Genomic DNA, 13015 nt, shown 5'->3' on the forward strand with positions numbered 1-13015 from the left:
GGGTTCCCGGACCCTGCCTCCGCGCCCCACCACACCCACTCCTCCAGCACAGGCCTGGGCTCTGGGCGTTTGTACCCCACCCCGCCCTCCTGGTAAGCGCTCCTCGGGGCTAAGCTGTTGCTACTGACTCGTCCCTGGAAAGTGGGCGATGTCCACAGGCCTGGGGATCACCCTGGGGGTGAGGCATTCCAGCCTCACTGCCTACCGCTCTTAACTGGAGGACCCCTATGTTGGGCAGTAAGAAGGAGGGTGTAAGCCACTGGAAAGTAGCTCTGAAGTTTAAGAAATGCCTTATTGCATGGCAGGATATGTCCCCATGAACATATATATGCGTGCGTTCATATTCTAAAAACTGGAACTACCTTTTTTTAGTTTCTTTGTTTTGTTTATAGGGAATCCCAGCAAGTTCCTTTTGCTAAAAGCACTGAAGGTTTTCACCAGTCATATTAGTTTGCTCAGATGCTAGGTCTAAAAGATACTTAAAAGGCTGCCCCTTTCATATCTGAAGGTTTTCATGGGAATATTCTAATCCTGAGAGTGTTTACTCTTGCTGGATGTTTATTTTCTTTTGGTTGATGACAGAAGAGGCATAAACATTGACATGAGGTGTCCTTTATAGATCAGTGAGAAATAGGCCTCAAGATGTTTTGAACCTATTAATTGCTGATACTAAATTAGTCCAGATTTTAGTAATTCAAAAGCTTGACTGGGAGCTGAACCATGTTACCCAACCAGTTTTTCAAACTAGAATGAAAGCTAAAGCAGCTGCACTAGTGTTATGTCGTCTGATCCCTCATTCAATTTAAAAATGGTAGGTATGTTTTGGCATATAATAACTCACAAATGTCAGTCATGGGTTTTTTGAGCCATTGCTCCCCTGGGATTATCCTGGGTTCAGTCCACTAAGGAGCAGATTATTTAGCAATGTGTAATCCTTTAAAAAAATGTCTTATTGTTTGGCTGATGAACTATAGAGCATGCCCACTAATTCTGAGGTTGATAGGAAGTTGAAAGGGTTAGGTGACTTAGATAGTTCAATTCATAGTTATTTGGCACGATGACTAGAGAAAAAGTGTAACAGGAGCCCAGTGCCTTCTTTTTTATAGTTTTCACGCTTTAAAACCTAACACTTTAGGAACACCTTAATGATTAGGGTTGTTTTGTTTTTAGGTAGAAATTAAAAGAAAAGTAGGATACCTAGAACATTCTCATATGGAAAAGTAAAACCTTTTGAAGAAAGAAAAAACAGTTGTAGTTGTGTGTGTGTGTGTGTGTGTGTGTGTGTGTGTAAGAGAAGGTTGAAGAGAAGAGAAGGTTGAAGAGTGAATGGTCTTTTAGAAATTCAAAAAATCCTGCTCAGATGGGAATAAGAGTTTTAAGTTAAACAGAAAGGAAAACTTTCTGCTCATGCATACTTTAATACAAATTGGATTGTACTGATAAAGGGAATTTATTTTTTGGACTTTGTAAAGAGTAATGTATCCACCAATTTGGTAATATTTATTTCGTAATTTGGTCTGAAGGTTAGGGAATGTGAATTAGATAATAGGATTCCTTCCTATTCTGTGATGTACAGTTGCCCCTCTGGATCATTAAGTACATAGTTTATTGATAAAAAATACTCAGGATTTTATTTGTCTTCTTCCCTTCCAAATTAGAAATTATCAGAGTAATTCATTTTTCCATTTTGTAAATAATAGAGACTTCTCTCTTACCCATTTGTTCTCTTTCTCCTCTGCCTTTTCTTCAGTGGAAGCTGACATTTTACTGATGGTTTATCAGTCTGTGTATCCTGCTGGGAAGTAGATTGAGATTTAAGAAAAGCAACTTACCATTGGAATGAATGGGTAATCAGAGACTTGCTACGAAGTTCTAATTTTTTTTAAGTGCTTAATTTGACAGTGGTTTGTTTACCTACTGTTCAGCTGACTCAAAATGAATTATTATGCAAAGAACTGACTTTCCAGTTCATTTTAATGTTATGCTAGGTTTCAAACAGGCTGGAAAATTTTTAATTTTTCATGGAATCTTATAGACTTTAAAGCATATGTGCTATAGATAAAGAAAATTGTGTTTTTAATGTGTAAATTATACAGCATACATGGCAACTCTTCCCATATAGTGTATTAGCCTGACTGTATTAAATATACTGCAGGAAAAAAGTATATAGAATTTCTGACTCCTATATCACAACTCCATCCCCGATCAAACAGCATTACTGCTAATAGCTCTTAGTTGTTTCCTAATAAGAGACATTGTTATTATTAAACTAGTAATCTTTGATCAGTCCTCCATTTTAGCTGAAAAAATATTAACCATTTATTTGTGTGATTTTTTAAAGTGTCAATATTTAACTGAAAACTGTGGTAAATACTGTAAAACAAACAAAATTTTCAGTGTCACCAGCTATTCCTTATGTCCTTAGAATTGGTTTAAAAGGGATATGTTATATATTTTACTCTCAGTATGTTTAGAAAATTAATAATTGCCTCTAGAACCTGTTTTTCTTCCTCACGCCATTGATTTTCAGATTTTGAACTGTGATGTCGTATTTTAAATTTATATTTTATTTCACCTGCTCCCTCTACTCTTTGCGTTTTTTTCTACCTCTCTTGTGTTTTTTTTTTTCTTCTCTTGTTCACTACCCCACCCCTTGTCCTACTAGCCTTCCCCCGCCTTTTTTGGTTAAATAATTTATAAATAGCTTTATGTTGCTAGTTTTTATGGATATTTTGTGACACTCCTTTTTAGAGAATTCTTTTGTGTATTACCAAGGCAAAGAAGGTAATATGTTGTAAAGTATTTCATAGGAGTTCCAGGGAACCCTGTGATAGTGAGTGACAAGCTGTGACCCAGTGTATTCCTAAAAATAGAGAGGTGCCCGCTTGAATGGGCATTTTTGCTTCTTCTCATTGCCAGCTAGTGATGCTTCTCCTGATTAATCTTTGGCATTACAGTGACTGGAATGCAGCTTCAGGGAATAAGCACAAAGTAGTTCAATGCACTTATACTCTCAAAAAGAGCATAGCACAGCAAATACACTCTTGCAGAAAAATAAGAAAAAAAAGTAAGCAATATTAGTCCTGAGCCTGTGTTGATTTCTCTATTAATGAGAAAGAAAATGATTTTCCAAATGTGCAGCGCTAACCCTTTAAATTGTCATTTTTGGTCCAATTCCTACACAGCAACAATAAAATTAATACTTTATTCTGTGTAGAGCATACAATATTTTTTATTGATTCATGTGCCTAAGGTTTTCTGCATACTTTTTAATGTGTTAATGATCATTGATTTTAAATAAATGCTTTAAAAAAGATGGGAATTGTGAAAGTTTGTGTCCAACATAGTCTCATATGCATATCCAAATCTCAGTGTAGTATATGTTTAGTTTTATGTATCACAAATGGCAGTTGATCTCAAGTATATCAGCAAAATCTTATCAAATGGAAATATTCCAAGAAAGAAACACATTGGAGTCTACTATGTGTCTATTTTAAATAGGTTGAAAAAAGCCTGTCTTCAATCAAATATAAAAATACTATTTCTCATGCCTGTTATTATATTAAAATCTTCCTTAGAGTCAAGTTTTGCCACGGTTTTGAAGACCGCTATTTGACCCGATTTTTTTTTCAAGTTGTACAAAAAAATTACTTTAGCCATCAATGTTACTGTGTAACTTAAAGTTGACCCAGTGATTTAAGCTCATCCAGGAGTATCTACAGCTAAATTAATGAATATTCTATGTTTGCTTATTTGTGAAAAGAATATAGAATTACCTCATAATTACTTGGAGGTAATGAATTAGTGCTTGTAAAGTGCTTCGAGCTAAAATTTATACCAGCCGTATCTTTAGGTTTAAAAATTCCTAGGCTCACACAATTATCATGTTCCCCAAACAGATGAAACTTGAGCTCTTAGGTAGAGTCAATACTTAACTCCTATTTTTATAATTTGATAATTTGTTGACATTGCTAAAGAGTACTATGCAGCTTGTATCATGACAAATACATGGGTGCATGATTAATACGTATTGACATTGGGAAATAATGTATTCATTTGTTTTTTAGGTATTCCAACCTTATTATATGGACTTGGCTCCTGGTTATTTGCTAGAGTCACAGAGACTGTGCATACCAGATACGGACCAATAACAGTTTATTTTCTAAATAAAGAAGATGAAGGTGCCATGTATTAAAAGTGTACATTGGAGAACATAAATATTAGTGGATTTTCTCTTGTGTGTATGTGCAATATTTATTTTTGATCCTTTTAAAATAAAACTTTTGCAAATACTTTGTTCTTTTCTATGGTGTCTGGTGCTTTAAGATGAATCATGGCCCTCCAGAGGCAAAGCTTTTCCTACATGGTTATATATCACATACTCTGCTTAGCCCATGGGAACTAGGAACACATGATGCTTATACCAACTTTTTTCCTAGAACTAGATTAAACTACAGTTAAAAATAATTATAACATATATAGATTCTATAGTTAGGTATTAACAAATTCCCTTTGAAGAGAAAATAATAGACACCCACACAAAGAAGAAAGGGGAAAATCTTTTATATGACATTGGAAAAGTAGGATATATTGTGAAGATAATATAATATTATTGGTAAATCCAAAATTGATGAGAATTCTATTTGCAGTCTGAAATCTAAACCACTTAGCTGCCAGGATTTTAAATGGAAATTTATTAAAGCCCTTGTACCATTTACCTGGATAAGAGGTAAACTTTTTTTAAAAAAATTTTAAATTGAATGTATTGGGGTGACACTGGTTAATAAAATTATGTAGGTTTCAGGTGTATATTGTATTGTGTGTTCACCACCCCATGTCAAGTTTCCTTCCATCACCATTTATTCCTGCTTTACCCTCTTCTACCTCCCCCCAATTCCCTTTCCCCCTGGTAATCACCATACTGAACTCTCTGAGTTGTTTATGTTTATTTTCTTTGCTTCATCCCTTCACCATTTCCACCCAGCCACCACCCGCTCCCCTCTGACAGCTGTCAGTCTGTTCTCTGTATCTAAGAGTTTGTTTCTATTTTGTTTGTTAGTTTATTTTCTTCCTAGAGGCCCGATGCCTGAAAATTCGTGCAAGAGTAGGCCTTCCTTCCCCCGGCTTCCCTCTGGCACCCGAGACCCGGGCTTTCTGCACAGCCCTGGATTTGTCCGGAAGGTCGTCCAGTCTAATTAGCATATTACCCTTTTATTATTATAGATTGCCTAAAGAATCCAATACCAACTATAATAATAACACTGGTTAATGTAAATGCAGCAAGATGAATGAAATGAAGACTTATTAAAAGTTAAAATAGCATGCTGATAAAGCTGTAAGGACAATTAAGATCCAGAAAGACCCAGAAAAAATAAATTTGATAACTGTTTATAAAAGCAATTAGCTGAAATGGTACATATCTATAGACTTATTGGCGATGGGAAGTGGGCTGAAATTTTAAAGACCTGATGGCAGTTTTGCATTATAATTTTATTAAGTTAATTGCATTTTTGAAAGCAAAGTCATTTAAAAAATTTATCCTTGGGGGTAGTTACAGAATACCCAGATGAATGGTAAATTTCAGAAATTTGGAGTAATTTAGGGAGAACTAAGTAGAACTATTTAATTTCTAAACCAATGGATGTTTAAGATTTATGATCTCTCCCATAATTACAAACATACATTATATATATCATTTTATGTTAATGTGTTGTTGATACTCTACAACATCTACACATTTCTGCAAAATATTTTATAAAATTCAATCTAAACAACATTTGGGTGCTTGCTTCTGGCAAATCAGGAGAGAAAGTGAGTGGAAGTGATTGAGGGGAAAGCACCAGAATAATGAGGTAATATGAACTGGCTTCGTTAAAGGTAGTCATTTTAAGTAAGCTACAGAGAGTGAAGTGTTCTTAAATATAGGTACTGTTCACTTGTCTAAAAGCAATTCTAAGTAACACTTTAATCAAAGAAATATTTATGCCAGTATAGTTGGTCCAGAAGAATATACTTGACACTAGTTAAATGAATGGCTTACACAAAGGAGATAGTGTTACATTAAGCTTCATTAATAATAAAACTGACTATTAGCATTTTGCATGGAAGGCTAGAACTGATTTTCTCTGTAATGGGCCACATTAAATAACTATAGCTCATAAGTTTTAAGTCAAATACTGCTCATTCATTGCTGCTGGTCTTGTCAATACTTGTTGTAAAGGTTTGGTCCCAAAACAAGGCTGATAAAATGGTTTTTAATTACCAAACCATAAATACAGCTTTTCAGTTAGAGTTGCACTTCTTTTCACACTGGCCTGTTTGATTTCTGATAATTTGTACTGCTGACTCTGCTTACCTGTTTTCCAATAGCGATAGTCAGTGTGACTTCTTGTCCATATGGTGATAGGTAAGTCTCCTTGGAGAACATCTTTGACAAACTACCCTATTGATCTCTGTAATTCTCTGCTGCTTGCAGCATTAAATAGAGCCATGATTTCTTGTCTGCTGTGCTCACTGTGTAACAATTAAGCAAATATAATATTTTCTTGTATTACATGAAAATCAATAGACCTCTTGCTCTCGTGGAGTTGATCATGGTGAAGGATGAACTCAGCGATGGCTAAGGGCATGGTTCAAATATTAAAATAGCATTCATTGGATTTATGAAGTCTTGTGGTGAACCTTATAGTCTGAAAAAATGCTCTGCATTGAACAGGAACGGTTTAACTTTTTTCTTTAAATTTGGATATTACATTGAAACATTGTGGCCTAAAAGGGATAAAGTATAAATGCTGGAAGTCAGGAGATTGATTCTATGTTTAGTATCAATGCTATCTTTTAACCTCAGGTTAATAACTACTCTTCCTTTGTGTTTTCCTTTTTCCTCCTGTAATCTGAGAAGGACAAAACAAGAAACCTTTCTACCTTAAAATGTATCATGAATATGCTTGTAAGCAAATGTTGTTTTACTTTTATTTCAGTAAAAGCTGTTGTCCTCATTTTCTATTCCATATATATTTATGTTTAGAAGGATTCATTAATAAAAATATTTTTTAAAACAATGTCAGAGAAAGGAAGAAGACACATTAATGATGCCTGTGTGTGTCTGTGAACATCCTGGATGTGCCCAAGGCGGCAAGCAGGGGCCAGGTGGGCCCTAGTCTTCTGGATGTCAGGAGTTTTCTTAATGAAGAAACCAAAGACAGCTTTTTTGCCTATACCTCTTTAATGGGATTTTGCCTTTAAAATAATATAGGCAAAACTATTTTTAAATAAAGGTGCATTTTTAATGTAAAATCTTGTATCTCTTCTATTGTTATTTCTATACAAATCAATTATTCGGTATTGGAAGAAACTTCTGGTCATAATTCTTAGTTCCTTTGTAAGTGATGAACCACCATAAAGATGAAGTAACAGAGTTGGGAGCATGACAGAAGTTGCTAATACAAAAATCCCTGGTTTCTCAGTGCTGATATCTTAACATACCAAATTATACAAATAGTTATAATTTCATTCCATATTTAGTCACCATTATTACTTTTGTTGTTGTCCATCGTTGCCTGAGAATATTTTTCCATTGATTTTTACAGAGAGTGGGAGGGAGGGGAAGAGAGAGAGAAACATCTATGTGAGAGAGACACATCGATTGGTTGCCTCCTGCGTGTGCCCTGACTGGACCTGCGATGGAACCTGCAACCCAGGTATGTGCCCTCGTTTGGGAATCGAACCTGTGATCCTTTGGTGCATGGGCTGACGCTCTGACCACTGAGAAACCTGTCAAGGCTATTTTATTGACTTCAGTAAAAATTGAAACAATTTTAATTCTTTTTTTAAAAAACATCTCCTTATTTATTTCAGAGAGGGAGAGAGAGAGAGAGAGAGAGAGAGAGAGAGAGAGAGAGAGAGAGAGAAACATAAATGATGAGAGAGAATCATTGATCGGCTGCCTCCTGTACACCCCCGACTGGAAATGAGCCCGCAACCCTCGCATGTACCCTTGACCGGAATCGAACTCGGGACCCTTTGGGCCACAGGCCAATGCTCTATCCACTGAGCCAAACTGGCTAGGGCTAAATTTAATTCTTAAAAGCCATATGTATCTCTTTTTAAATATACATTTTGTTTTGTGTCATATTTATATTCACTTAAAACTATAATCACAGAACACCCAGAATTCTTCATGAAATAACCATTAAAGAATGAGTGATGTTTGAATGAGTGGGGTGACATACAGAAAAGGATCTTGATTTCATTTCCTTTAAAAGCTAATGCAGATAACCGAAACCTTATCCTAAAGTTACCGTATCAGGTATCTACTTTTTTTCAGCACTTGCTATTCAGACTGTAATGACATTTGGGGGCATCTTAACCTAAACAAGTACTTAGCATTACATCTCACCTGGGTCAACAGTCTAGGGTATCAAAGTTAAACTGTGTTACTGTAAATTAATGGAAAATGTAACTGCATTTTGCTGGAAGATCAATGTCCAATAAAGGCTGCACAATCAAATCTTGTTGCAATGATTGAGGTCTTTAATTGCCTTTCAAAGATAAGGTGGTAATCAACACAGCTTTAACTGATCTTTTTTACTAGTTCAATTACATGCTAATGACTAGTGCCAAGACAGAATCTTTAACTACTTATACTTATTAAATCTTATGTTAGTAATGAAAAATTACTTTAGCTACACAATCGATAGAACACAAATCTTAATTACTATATTTCACTTTTTACTATTTCATGTGCTTGACAAATATTTCACAAGAGCTTTCCCAACAATAAGAAGTGTTATTGGTAGTGACCGAAGTCCACAGAATATTTTTCTAATAGAAAGTGGAAATCAGACGTTGAGAAATTGTTTTTCTTTAAATGAAAATGTGGCTAAAATAGTTTCCACTGACACAAGTTTGGCCATCCAGCTACTTCTCAGAACTCTGTTCTGCTAATGGAGAGTGCATTTAATACAACTGGGATAAAATAAATCCAAATTGGTTTTACTAAGAGTATCTCTAAAAGTTCAGTTTTCTTTCTAGTAAAGAAATTGATTTCATACAGAACCTACTATACAATTCTCTTATTTTGGGAAAGTGTAGAAGTTCATAAAGGCAAATAATAAAAGAATTTTAAAAAGGTACTTCATCAATATTAAAAACTTTTACACTTCAAAGAACACTATTAAGAAAATGAAAAAAATTGACAGAATGGGAGAAAATAATTTGCAAATTATGTATCTAATAAAATGGATTTGAACAGACATTTCTCCATAGAATTTATACAAATGGCTACCAAGCACATAAAAAGATGTTCAATATTAACTATATGGAAATGCAAATCAAAACTACAATGAGATACCATTGTATATCCACTGCGATGGCTGTAATAAAACAGACAGACAATAACAAGTGCTGACAAGGATGTGGAGAAATTGGAACGTTATGCATTGTCAGTGGAAATGCAAAATAGTGCAGCCACTTCAGAAAAACTTGGCGGTTAAATATTAAATATTAAACATGGAGTTACCATATGACCTAACAAGTACACTTCTAGTTATATACCCTAGTGGTAGGCAAACTGCGGCCCGTGAACCACATGCAGCTCTTTGGCCCCTTGAGTGTGGCTCTTCCTAAGCCTTACAGTGATGGCGAACCTTTTGAGCTCGGCGTGTCAGCATTTTGAAAAACCCTAACTTAACTCTGGTGCCGTGCCACATATAGAAATTTTTTGATATTTGCAACCATAGTAAAACAAAGATTTATATTTTTGATATTTATTTTATATATTTAAATGCCATTTAACAAAGAAAAATCAACCAAAAAAATGAGTTCCCGTGTCACCTCTGACACGCGTGTCATAGGTTCGCCATCACTGCCTTAGGAGTACCCTAATTAAGTTAATAACAATGTACCTACCTATATAGTTTAAGTTTAAAAAATTTGGCTCTCAAAAGAAATTTCAATCGTTGTACTGTTGATATTTGGCTCTGTTGACTAATGAGTTTGCCGACCACTGGCCTAGAGAATTGAAAACATGTTCACACAAAAGTTGTGCCCCTAGCCGGTTTGGCCCAGTGGATAGAGCATCAGCCTGCAGACCAAAGAGTCCCGGTTTGATTCTGGTCAAAGGGCACGTACCTTGGTTGCAGGCTCTTCCCCAGCCCAGGCCCTGGTTGGGGCACGTGCAGGAGGCAGCCAATCAATGTGTTTCTCTCACATAGATGTTTCTGTCTGTCTTTCCCTCTCTCATCCACTCTCTAAAAGATCAATAGAAAAATATCCTCGCGTGAGGATTAACTAAAACAAAGAAAAAAACTTGTACACAAATGTTCAGAGTAGCATTATTTATTCTAGCAATAAAGTGGAAACCCTTCAAATATCCATCAATGGATGAATGAATAAATAAAATATGGCTTATTCACACAATGGAATATTATTTTGCCAGAAAAAGGAATGAAGTACTGATACATGCTGCAGCATTGATGAAGCTTGAAAACATTATCCTAAGTGAAAGAAGCCAGTCATAAAAGACTACATACTGTATGATTCCATTCATATGGAATGTCCAGAATAGGTAAATCTATAGAGACAGAAAGTGGTTAGCAATAGCCTAAGGCTGGAGAAGTTGGGAGGCATGGAGTTTCTTTTTGGTTTGATGAAACTTCTAAAATTGATGGTGGTGATGGTTGCACAACTCTGACTATACTCAAGGCATTAAATCGTACACTTTAAATGGAAATTAGTAAAAGAGCCCTGGCCTGCTAGCTCAGTTAGTTAGAGCATCATCCCAATATGCCAAGGCTGCAGGACTGGGGGGTCAGGGCACATACAAGAATCAACCAATGAACGCATAAATAAGTGGAACAACAAATTGATCTCTCTCTCTCTCTCTCTCTCTCTCTCTCTCTCTCTCTCCCTGGCTCCCCCTCCCCCACCCCCATCTCAAATCAATAAATAATTTATCTCTAAAATCAATTTTAAAAATTAGTAAAGGATTCAATATTACTATGTTAAAATATAATCGCATGATTTCTATAGAAAGTAACTGAGTTTGGGAAAATGTTAGGTAAAACAAGCGAATTTAACATCATTTTATATGTTGCAGTCTTGGAATTTAAAAAAATTTAGTTATGAAACCTAGTTTTAATTAAGTCCCATTTGGGATAATTGTTAGTAGCATTAAGAAAAGGATATACTTGATTTAAGATTTGTTAAGATAAGACCAAAGAAAAGCATGTAAAATGTTGGTAAATGAAAATATCCTTTTTTAAATCCTAGTTGCTGGATAAAGAATATCAGCTACTACTAGAATGAGGTTTTATATAGTGTTGCTTATAGCTATTTTAGCTGCACTTATATCATTTTAAATACAGTTTATGAACACAGTACTACTCTATTATATTATTAATTTATCTTCAGAGATATTTATAGTATCAATTTAAAGGCTGTAAAACTTCATGAAAAGTAGCTTAAACACAAGGATTTTTATAAACAAAAGCTTTCAGTTTTTAAAAGGAAAACATGGAAGCTGTACTTCTTAAAGAAGATATGGAGTTTTTTGTTGTTGATAATGATAGAATTATGAGCCTTATAAACTCAGTATTTTTTAGTTAACCTAAATACATAAATCTATTTGAATTCATTTTATGAAAAGAGATATGTCATTAGATATATGATCATTATATACTTTAGTGATTCATGGACCTTGTTACATACATGCTTTGTAATGTATGAATTATTTAGTAAGAAAAATCACAATAATTTTGTTGTTACTCAAAAATTTATGGGTTGGCAGAAACAATTATGCAGCCCCTGAAGCTGGTATGTTAAGGTAACATCATTAATGCTACATAGTATGATTTTTTTTAGTAGCTATTTGACATAACCTTTACTGCTTCTGTTAGAATATATCAGTAATTTTATAACAATCTGTCCAAAAATGGAATATTGAATTAAACACAAAATGAATCATTTTATTCTGTGTTAAGTGCATTATTTAAAATCATACCTAAATAGTTGTTTACCCAAACCCCAAAGGAAGAATAAAAATATAGAAATCAATACGCTAATAAATAGATATAAATTTAAAACTCCATTTAATGAAAGTAGATTTTTTTATTTTTAATATATTTTTATTGATTTTAGAGAGGAAGGGAGAGGGAGAGAGAAATAGAAACATCAATGATGAGAAAGAAACATTGATTGGCTGCCTCCTGCACACCCCCGACTGGGGATCAAGCACACAACCTGGACATGTGCCCTTGACCGGAATCGAACCTGGGACCCTTCAGTCCGCAGGCCAACGCTCTATCCACTGAGCCAAACCGGCTAGGGCAAAAGTGGAGATTTTTTATTTTTAAAAAAATAGATGTTTAAGAATTGGATGAAAATAATTCATGAAAGTAGATTATCTTGTAAGCTTTCTTTATATATGGTATGAAGGTCTTTACTGTGAGATGAAGCCAATATTTTAGTTTCTTAGCTTTTCAAATCTCCATATTTTATGAAATAAAGGAACCAAGAATTTGAAAGTTTGAATCAAAATCTAAATAGTGTCACTTAATTTTAGATTGCATTTATAACCAACAGTCATTCATTCATCCTACACATACTTTTGCGTTGACCATGTTGAGGGCAAATTTTAGTAACTTGACCTGTCAACAAAATCTAGCAGTTATGAATCTACTAGTACCTATAAGGGTCCATACTGAAAAAGACTGCTTCTGTACACAGCTGGATAAGGACCATGAGTTACTACTTTTGTGTGCATTGGTCATATAATGAAGGCTCTATGTCAAATGAATGTGTGATGACTCAAAATTAAAAAGAAAACTTGCCTTCCTTTTTAAGAGATTTAAGAAAGGGAAACTTTAATTGGAGTTTATATAGAGTCTTTAAAAGAAAAGCAACAAGTTTTGAAATTCTATCTTAGATGTAATGACTTGACTCACATTGTTCTATATTTTCTGAAAAAATAGATTGGAATCTCATTGCATTACCCTTTGAGGCATTTCAAAAGGTG

General features: G+C 34.6%; 1 long non-coding RNA gene across 1 annotated transcript; it reads left to right on the forward strand.

The window, feature by feature from the left end:
* Positions 1-6: 6 nt before the first annotated feature.
* LOC106725392 lies at positions 7-4295 on the forward strand. Its single transcript, XR_001361276.1, has 3 exons — positions 7-92; positions 1751-1847; positions 4068-4295. It is a non-coding gene; the product is annotated as an uncharacterized LOC106725392 (long non-coding RNA).
* The last annotated feature ends 8720 nt before the right edge of the window (positions 4296-13015 follow it).

This window comes from Myotis brandtii, unplaced genomic scaffold, assembly GCF_000412655.1.
Source record: "Myotis brandtii unplaced genomic scaffold, ASM41265v1 scaffold160, whole genome shotgun sequence".
Taxonomy (NCBI): domain Eukaryota; kingdom Metazoa; phylum Chordata; class Mammalia; order Chiroptera; family Vespertilionidae; genus Myotis; species Myotis brandtii.